Here is a 12,525-nt window from a genome sequence, read left to right on the forward strand (position 1 = left end):
AGAATGATTAGAATATGACGACTAGCAACAATGATGTTGAGAGATAGAGTCATTGTGTAATCAATCTAGTTTTGCGTTTATAGTTGTACTTAATTATGACTATTAAGTGCATAAACTCTAAATAAGAATATAAGCTTGTTAAGATGCAAAGAGGTTTCACTTTTGTGACCCTATACACCACGATTTGATGTATGGCTAGCCCATTATCAAAGGTGATTATATTCTAAACCAAACTAGAATGATAAATCATGAAGATGATACAAGACTCAAATTGGTAACCCAAGATTAAACCTTAGATTTTGGAATGATGAACGCAAAGAGTTATCGAGTACTCTTGAAACCATTAGATCTTATGGTATATGCGTATCTTGTATTCAAAGCAAGATGTCTCGTGCCTTTTGGTTGAAAAGGAGATCGAGGTTGTAAATCATTGATCCATAATAGGTTGATCATTTTCTTTTACCAACGATTTAAGTTGACGCTAATGTGTTCACTTAATAAGGTAAACAGAGAAATCTTTGAAGAAGTTCAAAGAGTTCAAAGAACCACGATTTAATCGTGATGGGATTATCAAAGTGAAAACTTTGATATAAGCCAAAGGAAATGTGATATAGTATCACAAGTTAATCTCTCTTAACACACATTATGGTATAATATGTGGTTGGATAAGAAATCAAACGCTATTCGATATGGTTTGAACTTCGATCAAGTTACTTTGAGTTACTTGATCCTTTTGGGGATTTTATCATTTTGCCTAGATTATTTTTCCACTAAATCTAAAACGATTCATATGAGATATGAAAAGGTAGGGTACCATATTTGTAAGTTTTTGCAAGAAACAAATGCTCATTTTTCCTTTTCAATTATCACGAGTACGACGGGTTTGCGGCTCGTGAAGCTGTCTTTCTAAAAATACAAGTTTATTTCTAGAAGACAGAGTGGGAGAAATTATTCAAGAGCCACAAAAAATGTTATGTCGCAAGAAACTGGTCTTTCTTGGCTACATGAGACGTTTTGTGTAAAATGTTGTTTCTTTAAAACCTAGGAGGTTAAATTCGTCACTTGTTAAAAATGATGAATTCATGCTACTTTTAAGAAAGTAAAGAGCTTATAACTTACAAAGAAATTGTTTGATTCAAGTTGATTACTTCTGGAAAGTAATAAACATATGACTTACATGAGAGTGTTTAAGTCACAACTCAATATAAGGCTTAGAGCCATGAAAATCCGAAATAAAAAGGCTTGATTAGTGACAAAGGGTTTTGCACTAATAAAGAGAGATTTCAAGGCTTGATTGGTTGCAAAGGGTTTTGCACTAGTTGAAATGCTTAAGTCTATTTGGATCTTCTTGGGGATTATATATCATTATGAGATATATAGCGAGTGAATCTAAAACCCACTTCTTCAATTAGAAGGAATGTATTCAATATATGTTTTGAGTTTTGTAGATTCTTGCAATCCTAAGATAATGTGCAACTTAAGAGATGGTCTTAAGTAGGACATCAATGAGTTAGAATCAATGTTTTGATCATGTTATAAAACTTTTCTCGATAAGTCGAGAAGTTGTGTTTATACATGGAGTTTAGTGGGAGTTACGAAAATGTTAATTAGTCTTATATGTGAATGACATATTGATAATTGGGAATGATTTAAGACTTTTGGAGTATTATAATACATCTTTAATATCCAGATTTATGAAGATAAATCCACATGATATTAGCGTCAATAAGAAGTCTTATGTTGATAAGATTCATTTTTGAAAACAATTCATCATACTCAATTTTTGCTTTACTTCCTTAATGATGAATTGTTTTCAAAAATCGAATTTAAGTAATCTTTGCCAAGTAAGCCATAAAGATTACCCTTAAGTGCTTGCAGAAGCATTAAGGAAGTAAAGCAAAGTGTTTATGATGCAATTTTTGTGTAAGGGTGTTACACAAATGACAATTGACAATTGAGATTGCGCATGGTTTCCGACAAAACCATAATCAAAACACATCAGGATGGTTAAGATACCATTGTGGTTATGTTATTTAAGAAATGGATTTTCTAGAATCGTTCTAGGCAATAAAGAACAATGAGAAATATTTACAACGGAAATTGAGTACACTTGCAATCATGAGATGTGCAAGAAGAATGAGTCCTGCACACCTGTGAAAAAAGTGGGAGCTATTCTAAGGCTAGAGGACCTATGTCTTGATTGGATCTCGACACGTACTCAGAAAGTTTTGTGATGCAAATGTATACATTACAAAGGAAAACGAGTATGTAGTAAGGTTGAGTAAGGTACAAGAAGTTGATAAAACCTACTAACCAAAGCCTTTTCATAGGCTTAACGTGATGAGTCATGTCATTTCAATTAAATTGAAATGAACAACTACATACAAGATCAAATTAGATTATAGAACATGAAATAGTAATCAGGCATTGACTATTCATATGTGATAATCGCATTTATCGTTCGAGTTTTACTTTAAAACTCTTTTATTATACTTTGTTACATCCAAACGGGTTGTAGAGACAATTGAACCCCGTTAAAGTGAACACGGATTAGCATTGTATTCGCCCATAGTCACTTACATGAGGTGACGTCTCGAAGTGACTAGAGTGTGATGCGATTGATGGCAAGTTCAAGTGCCATAGAGTCATGTGAGATGACTAGTCGATCACATAGGCAGACTGTTAGGAACACTTTGTCGGGCAAAGACCGCTTATAGAGTTCTGGCAATTTATATAGCCTGGTCGTGGCGAGAGCTACTATAGTATTCTAAAGAGTCGATTCTTTTGACTAAAGACTGTTCGCCTAAGATGGCACAGTTTCAGATTAACTTTGATTTGTGTTACTACGACCTTCGTAAATGGGGTCAAATGGGCATATTTTGGGTTATGATGGTTGTGGCTAGTCGAAGGGAATAAGTGCGATAGGAATTGTCCACCCCTTTGTCAGGGTTAAAACAATATCTCAGGGCCACTCGAGGAGTAATGAACTGGAAATGCGTGGCCACGCTCGGAAGGTATCTATGATAGATAAATCCGGTCAATCAGTTATTCTCCAGATCGAGGAAACCACTCTCGGTATGATCACTTGCAAGTACGACCCGAAAGACACCTTGCATTGAGTGGGAGATAGTAATAGGACAAGAGAATTGGTGACGCACACTTGTGGAGGACAAGTGGGAGATTGTTGGGAAATGTGTCCTCAACAATAGTGCGATCACATGATTTAAATATCATTAATAAATCTCATATAAAGAATACGTAAGGGATGATTCAATTATATAGTCGACTGATCAACATTAATCGGTAACGATTGGCTTGCTAGAGTTTGACGTTACTGTCGTGGGACGGTGGTGGTCAGTTGATCCCTTAAGGTCACACCTAAAGGATGATGCCCTTATCTATAAAGTTGATTAATTGTATGACGATGCAAGTTGATCAATTCCTTAAAATTGAACAATTCGATTACTGAGAGAGAATAAATATCTTATTGTAATGAGATTAAATAAGATTTATTTTAGTAATAAAATGCTTTATTACTAAAATTATTTATTGTTTGAGAAACAATAGAGATAGGAATGAATGGTTAATTATAATTACAAGATATTGTGAATTATAATTACATGACCCATTTTATTTATGTGATCAAGTATCACTAGTCAAATTATTGGATATAATTTAATTAATTCATAAAATGATATTTATGTGATAAATATGCATTAAAATTAATTAATAACATATAGCATACTACATGTGACATATTGTGTGACAAATGACAAATTGACAAAAATAAAATGGTAGTCCATTTTATAGAAGTGGACTAAATATTGTGGGTGGTAAGTTTTAGTGGGTGATTATTTTATGTGATAAGAATAAATTAATAAAACCTACTCTACCTATTCTTACACACCTATAATATTGAGAGGAGAAAAAGGAAAAGAAATGATGCCATTTTTTGGCACTACCAACCGTGACACTCCTTTTAGTGGAGGGGTTGTTGGTTATTATTTTCACTCTTACACATTCATATGATGATAATTCATTCACATGCTTTTCTCTCTTCTCCTTCATTTTTCTCTAAAAACTTGAGAAACTTTGATCCAAATTGTTCAAAGAAATTACTAAAATTATTAATGTAATATATGAGTGTTAGTAATCAATTTTAAGGTAAACTACTAAACTAATATCTAGCTAATATTATTTAGTGGGGATAAGGGATAGTCTTGGGTGCAATCAAAAGGAGAATCTCTACTTTGGGATTTTGGAGGATCATCCTTATATTCATTGTAGCTCAAGAACTAACAAGAAGGAGATCTTGTTGGTGCCCATAAAACCGAAATCATGTAGTAAGGATAATGATTTCTTCTCTTTTAATTTAAGTTTGCATGCATAAGATTTGTAATTAATTTTATGACTAAATTAATTTGAAACATATATGAATATGTTAAATAAAGAGATCTAGATTTCTAACAGTGAGACCGTCACAAATTCACTCAAATGCTCAAAACTCGATGAAAATTCGAAATGAACACATGGTTATGATCCTTATACTACCAATTGTCCATTTAAAAACTAAATTTTACAAGGCAAGATCGTTTGGGGGAAAAGGCCCAAATTTTTCGACATTTTAGGGTTGAAAACCTTAATTTGTCGGTCCAAATTGCACAAATACAGAAGATTAATGCAAAAATAATACACATACCTCGATTAGTCATGGCAAATGCAAGATTTTGATCAAATTTTGACGGAAAATGGTTGGAATTTGAGAGAGTTTTGAAGAAATTATGTTTCGAAATTATGAATAAAACACGATTTTTATCGAGTTTTTACTCAGACAGAGACACATCCAGGAAAGGACGCAGCAGGTGCTGCGCCTCTTCCAAGAGTCGCAGCTCTTGCTGCGCTTCTTCCTCAGCTTCCCTCCAAATCAATTTTCGAAAATTCGTTATAAGTTCGTTATTTGTGGGCCCATCTTTAGTGCGCCTCTTCCTCAACACCATATATCGTATATTTGGTCCATTTGATGTTTATTCTTTGCCCGGACCCGTATTTTTGAGCCAACTGCGAACTGTCGCAAAACCTTATCAAGACCTCCCTTTCCACAACGAGCCAATATCCTCTGACAGGTGTTTTGACATGCCTCGATTATGTTCCCCCAGCGAGAGTTCAAGACAGCCAATTGTCCCTCTCAACACGTGGAGTTCAACATCAATCTCAAGTTTTGCCGAAGTTTGTTTGTAGACCGACCCAAGCAGATTTCTCCCAGCAGTTTCTACCGACGTCCTGCTGCCTCCTTTCAATCCTTCAAATATTACGTTTTGTTTCCCCTTGGAGTCCGACAGAGTAATCAATTCTGTTCGTTTTCCTCTTAGAGGGCACTTTCGTCATACATTCGAGTCGAGCATCACTAAACGTTAACTTAGTTAATCTCGTTTCGTCAAACATGTAAGTCTGAGGGTGTAAATCCCATATTTTATTATTGTACTTTATTTTTGTAATCATTATTGTAAGGTTTACGTCGAAAATATACTCAAAACCGATTTATAAAACCTTTATTCAAACCCTTTTTACGGATTAACAGGAGACAAATGTCGAGAAGGAACGCAGCAACTGCTGCGCCTCTTCGAAGGGACGCAGCACCTGCTGCGCCTCTTCCTGAGGCTGCCGAAGTTCCTGCTTTCCTTCTTCTTCCATCGTCTTCTGTTTAATTCGTCCGTTTATTTCTTGTTTCGTCTTTGCTTGTTCTTATTTCATTGGCATGATGATTTTAACATATAATTCGTTAGTAATTTATCACTTTAATTTCCCGACTTAAATCCCAAGTAATTCATATTTGCGGGTTTTTGTCATTAAAATCAAATCCGGGTTTTAGAGGTTCGATTCATCAATATCAAGTCTCTAGAATTCATCTTTTGTATATTCTCATCTGTTTATTATCATCATCAGCAGCAGTTTAGCATTAATAATCTAATTAGTAAGTTTATTTGTAATTAACCTTGTAATTAATCTTGTAATTAATTTGTTCTAATTAGTTTCATCTCGTGTTTTATTGTTTTTATGACCAATTCACATGTAAATAATCCAGTAAACCACTTCTATCCGAGTCAAATATCAATAATCGATCATTTAAATCACCAACGAACATTAACGATATGCAATTCCGGCTTCACAGCCAGAATTCACCTCGGGATCAGACGCACTGAGCATTGCGCCTCTTCCAAAGGACGCAGCTCTGCTGCGCCTGTTCCGGGTTGAATTCTGCCTCTGAACTTCCGTTGTTGCTTTGACCTAATTATTAGTTTACGTATTAATTAACTATTAATCGTATTATCACCTAATAATCTGTTCGTTTATTTATTTTCCCTTTCTTTTCTAAAACCATCCGTTTTAAGTGTATTTTCGACGTAAATCAATTAACCCGTTGTAATTATTGTAATTTTCAGTTATTGTATTTTTTATTGTATTTCTTTATTACCATATTGTTTGTATGTTCTCACATGCAATTAACCTAAATTTCTACCTCGACATTAATGCATGTTAAATTACGTGTTCATCGACTTAGTTTAATTCTCACATGCTAGGATTAATCTAATGGATGTTGCATTGCATGCATATAACCTTCAACATATCGAGTATAGACGATTTTTCCTAATCATTAGTAGAGGCCGCTATTGAGGCGGGCGGGATTAGGTGTTCGATCAAAAGAGCTTCCTAATACGTACCCTCACCCCTTACTCCAGTATCTGTGAACATCCGTGTTCATTGGCATCCACGAGAGTCATTCTAGACATAGAATGCTAAGGGTAACGAGTTCTTGGTGTTCATGTCACTACTTTGTGTCTTGACATGGCACGAGGTATTCGAACGGTTTCCAATTTTCCACAATAAATTGGTGGCGACTCCACAAATGCAAAGCTTGCTCGTTTTCAACGAGCGACCCCCGTGGGCCCGCGTCCACAACCCTACTAAGCAAAAATCAATCAAGAGGCCTAATTCTTCGACCAAGTCGATTACTTGCACCTGCCACGAGAGGAAAATCAATTTGCGTATGCCGAGGCAAAACTTGCCGCGCTCGTCAACATACCTGACGACATTACATCGATACCCCTATGTGTCGAGAGAATGAGCAAACCAGCTCACATCTGCGCTATCAATAATGACGATGAAAACCATGTCAAACCTTGGTACCAAGACATCCTCAACTACAAACCCAAAAACGAATTCCCTCCCAACTCTGATACAAGAGGACAAAGAGCCATCCGTTTACGTGCATCACAATTCGTGATAAGCCAAGAACAACTATACTAAAGAACACCCAAAGGGATTCTTCTCCTTTGCATTGATCACCATAAAGCCAAAAAAGTCATGGGAGACATCCACGACGGAGAATGCGGCCCTCACATGAGCGCAACGATGCTGACCCGAAAAATCATGTGGTTAGGCTACTACTCGACCGCCATGGAAGCCGATTGCAGAGAGTACGTCAAACATTGCCACAACTACCAAATCTTCGCCAACATACAATAGATACCACCTTCCCTTTTATACACCATGACATCACCCTGGCCTTTCTCAACCTGGGGCATCGACATCATAGGAAAAGTCAACCCGATAGGCACCAAGGGCCATTGCTTTGTCCTCGTCGCCATCGACTACTTCACCAAATGGGTGGAAGCACAGTCCTATAAAGTATTGACCACCAAACAAGTGGCCAAGTTCATCCAGGACAACATCATCTGCAGATATGGGGTACCCATGAAATCATCAGCGACCAAGAATCTCACTTCCGGGCGGAAACACAAGCCTTGCTAGACATTATACAAGATCAAGCGACATCGATCATCCCCCTATCGTCCCCAAACCAATTGAGCGGTAGAGGTAGCAAACAAAACTCTTATTCACCATCATCAAGAAGATGCAAGATAATTATCGCGATTGGCCGAGCAAACTCCCATTCGCACTTTGGGGATACCGCACCTTCATTCGAACAACAACAGGAGCCACACCCTTCTACCTAGCGTACGCTATGGAGGCGGTTCAACCAGTAGAGTTGGAGGTCCCATCTCTATGCATCCTACTGGAGAGTCGAATTCCTGGGGCGGAAGGGACCCGTCGAAGGTTCGAACAACTCACGCTTCTAGAGGAGCGGCGGCTCAACGCCTTGTACAACTTCCAGCTATACCAACGACGTATACAACGGGCGTTCAATAAAAAGGTCAAACCCAGGAACATCAAAGAAGGCGACTTGGTCCTCAAGTCAGTTCGAGCACCACTACCAGTCGATCCGAGGGGGAAATTCAAACCCAATTAGGCCGGGCCATACCTGGTCAAGATAATACTTTCGGGGGAAGCAGTGAGACTGAGTGACCTAGACGGGGAGGATTTCGCAAACCCAACCAAGCTAGACCAACTCAAGAAATACTACTCTTGAACCCTAGCGACCACCATAACCCTTTCAAGTCAAGTTCCTCAACGCGTTCTTATTTGAAATTGCATGTTTTATCGAGTCTAAGTTGCGGCACCTTGCCACGTTTCAAACGTCCATTGATCTGTTAAAGGCAACATCCATTTGTACTCAAACCAAAACACATGAACTATGAGCATGGTTTTATTTCACCTTTTCAGGTGGATACGTAGGCAGTCCCTTCTTACACAAGAGGGATACAACCACAAAACCCAAATAAATTTACAAAACTTTTCGAATTACGAGCATGGTTTAATTTCACCTTTTCAGGTGGATACGTAGGCAGTCCTTTGTTACACAAGAAGGACATAACCATCCCCACAAAAAACATCACCCATATCAACTTCAAAAAAAACAAAGGAAAAGGAAAAACATTTCCCTTTTCCACGAAAAATACAAAAAAGAAGCCTTTCTCCTTTCCCACAAAAATCCCATTTCCCAAGTGCAATGTTTAGGATAATTCAAACCGAATTGCCTTTACAAAATGGATGGAAGAAACAAGCATTCACAATTTCTTTTAACACAAGCAATCCTCTTATTTAATTAATAATGGGAAGGATTACAAATTTGACAACAAATAAAGCTAGGCAAGTCTACAACTTGTCAAAGCTAGAATGTCGACTAAGACATCTCGCATAATAAAACTAACACAAAACACACAATACATAGCTAGTACAACATAATAAAAACTCACAACACTAATACAACATAATAATAAAAAGGGTAATGGAGGTCTTCATTCTTCCATTCTACCCTTGCATTTTCCCTCGGGCTACATCTTTCCCGTGTTCTTCTTGTTGGCTCGCCTAGCATGAACTTCCTCTTCCGAACGATTCCTCAATAGATCTACAACAGCGACGGCCTCCGGTCTCTTGCATGACCCCATACTCGGTCCAAGACGAGCCCATACACGGCCCACTACCTCTTTGGGACCCGAGCTTCTCCTTTTTGGTGGCCTCATCACATCCGGGCTAGCTCCATCAACAAAGTCGTTAAATAAGGCACGGTTTACCTTGCCAACCTCTCTATACTTCAAATTAACCACCTCGTCCTCACGAGATTTGGACCTTTCCTCCAAGGTTTGAGCCCTTGCCCACTTGACATAAGCAGGAGTCACCCATGTCGTGGCAACGGGGTTTGGTACCTCCCAAATCGGCCGAGTGTCTCACCACCTTTCGAAGACCTCCACAAGCTCGGAGCTCCGGAAAACACTCTCTTGGACGAGAGTATCTTGAGCGGGAGCCTTTTGTTGACGCCCCATTTGCCTCATGAGCTTTTCGGGATAAATGAAGGAAGCAACCTTCAAACCCACCACCATCAAAGAACAAGAACTATCAACCGAAGCGGGCAACCCCATGAAGGACCTTAAGTGCCACCATGGCACCACCCAACGGATATGAGGACCACCCTCCTCCACCAATCTCGAGGTCCAATAGGCCTCGGTAGATGCAAAACTATCCGAGTACAATTTCTTCCTCATAGTAAGGTGGCGGAAGGAATAAGAAGAAGAATCAGCCGGAGGCTCTACATACCTTAGCCTCTCCAATAGCCACACTTGGAGGATCCATGAAGATCCGAACGAAGGAGCTTCTCCACTAAAGCCTTTCTTGTCCAAAGCTTGGATGTTCTCGCCAAGCACCAACCATGATGGATCCCTACCATGCTCCATTTGTTCAACCACATGCACGAGGGTCATACTACCATAACATTTTGACCCCTCCTTCTTCAAGGCATCAACAAAGAGGTATACATGCATTAGGCAAAAGGCAATAGCCCTTCTCCTAGCCACCTCCGAGACATTGACATCCAACCGGTTTGAGAAAATGTTGATAAGAGCCAACATATCCACACCATGGGGAGCAAGGAGAAAGTTAACTTGACTTTTTGATAAGCCCAACATTGAACTAAACTTCTCTTTGCAACACAATCGAGTCGGAGGAAGCACCAGAGTACAAACCGACCATCCACCAATGGCACCTACTTTTTCGGCAAGAGGACAAATTTCACCTTTCAGGAAAACGAAAACATGATGTTTCGAATCCTAAAACCAAGAGCATGCTTCAAGAAACGAGGATTTCACTTTGACTTGACGAAGCACCAACAATTGACAACTCCCATTACAATGAATTGATACTTCTCGGGAGGTGACAAATCCTGACACCAATGTCGCAACCCATTTTCGAAAGCATACATGAATAATTTTGTAGAAGAAGAAGAAAGATTATTTGTGGAGATGTTTTTTTTGTTTGGGATGATGAAACAATGAAGCACAAATGTCCTTATTTTTTTGTTTGGGATGATGAAACAATGAAGCATCGAATATAGTCAAAACAATGATGATTATTCAAGTCTCATTTTTTACATCAACACAAAAGCGGTCTAAAACGACTTCTTTAAATCAAGAAGGGCTCAACCCCCTCTTTTCAATCCATTTTACGAACTTTCTCAATGGTCAGAAGACGCCCTTCAATCGTCTGTTGATCCACGCCTAAACAGGCCACTCTTTTTCCATTTTCAAACCAGGACAAACCTGCTTGCATTGCCTGATGGCTCGCACCTATATAGGCTGCCTGATGCAGAGTCTGTTTCCTACCAGCATTTGTCTAGGACGATCCCGACTTCGGTTAACCCGAATACAGGACGGATCAGATGACAAATCTGTTTATTTTACATCATATTTGCAAAACGCCTTACTAAGACAAGTGGATCACGTTATGCACCATAAACCTAACTCGGTAAATGGATGTTTAATTTCCGTCTTGCATGAAAATCAACATTAAATCCAACTCACATCAACTACTTGATACTTGGATTAAACAACCGACATAGAAAGCTCACATGTTAGGTTCAAACTCGTGGATGCGCATTCATGCATTTACCCGTTTTATCAACTTTTGCATTTAACCAACCAAGATCGATCAGAGAAAGCGCTACGCTGGAGGGATTGGGTGTCCGATTAAAGAGCTTCCCAATATGTACCTTCACCTCTTACTCATAAACTTTGGATAGTGGACGACCTTATCCGGGCGTACGAGAGTCATTCTAGAGATAGGATGCTAAAGAGGGATGGTTCCTTATCTTTAGTACCTATCTCAAACACCGCTTTTTGCCTTGGTTGACCTAGGTATAAAGTGGATTCGAACGGGTTTCAAGCATTCCAGAAATGCTTGGTGGCGACTTCGAACATCTCTTGCATCGTTTCGAGACCCTTGCCGAGACGAAACCGACCGATCTAAAACGATCCGGTCGAAAGCATTTTTACACCGCCGAGCGTGGCTTTCAAAAAGACCGATGCCGCGCCCCACAGATCGGCTGGGCGTCGCAGGTGGGCCATGTCCACAAGTATGTAACACATGGTATTTAGAGATAACTTTTAGTTAGATAATAAAGTAATTAACATAAGTGAATTATTATTAACCAATAGAAAAAATTACACGTGGATTAAATTTAAATGTTTTAAGTAGCCTTTTAACAATATTCAAGTAAAAAAAAATTAAAGAAGTTCTCTAACCATTATTTCTAGATTTCATGCAATGTTGTTGATACATGAGTATATCATCCTCCTGCAATTTCAATACAAACACAAAAATAATAACTATATAAGATTATAACTATTAATTAATACAAACATAATAAGAATAAAAAGGTTAAATAATTCATTTGGTTATATATGCATACTTTACCTACCAAGTTTTTGGATAAAATGAAAAATAGGATTGTTTTAATATTTATATAAGGAAACTTTTGTAATTCATTATCTAATTAAGTTCAAGAATTTATTTGAGAGAAGAAGAATGTTTTGTGAACTAAGGGGGAGATAAAAAATTATGGTAAAATAAATACAAAATTTAATAATTGTGAGGAAAAACAAAAAGAACCATCTATTAAATAAAAGAAATAAAAGTTAAATGAAAAGGTAGATTGATACCAAATTTATGAGAGTAAAATAGAGAGTTTGTATTAATTTGGTTTTTTTGTTTGCAACTAATATTTTTTATTTTGTTAGTATTTATAAGTATGTAACACATGGTATTTAGAGATTACTTCTAGATAGATAATCAAGT

The sequence above is a fragment of the Silene latifolia genome, unplaced genomic scaffold (genome assembly GCF_048544455.1).
Source record: "Silene latifolia isolate original U9 population unplaced genomic scaffold, ASM4854445v1 scaffold_215, whole genome shotgun sequence".
Classification (NCBI taxonomy): Eukaryota; Viridiplantae; Streptophyta; class Magnoliopsida; order Caryophyllales; family Caryophyllaceae; genus Silene; species Silene latifolia.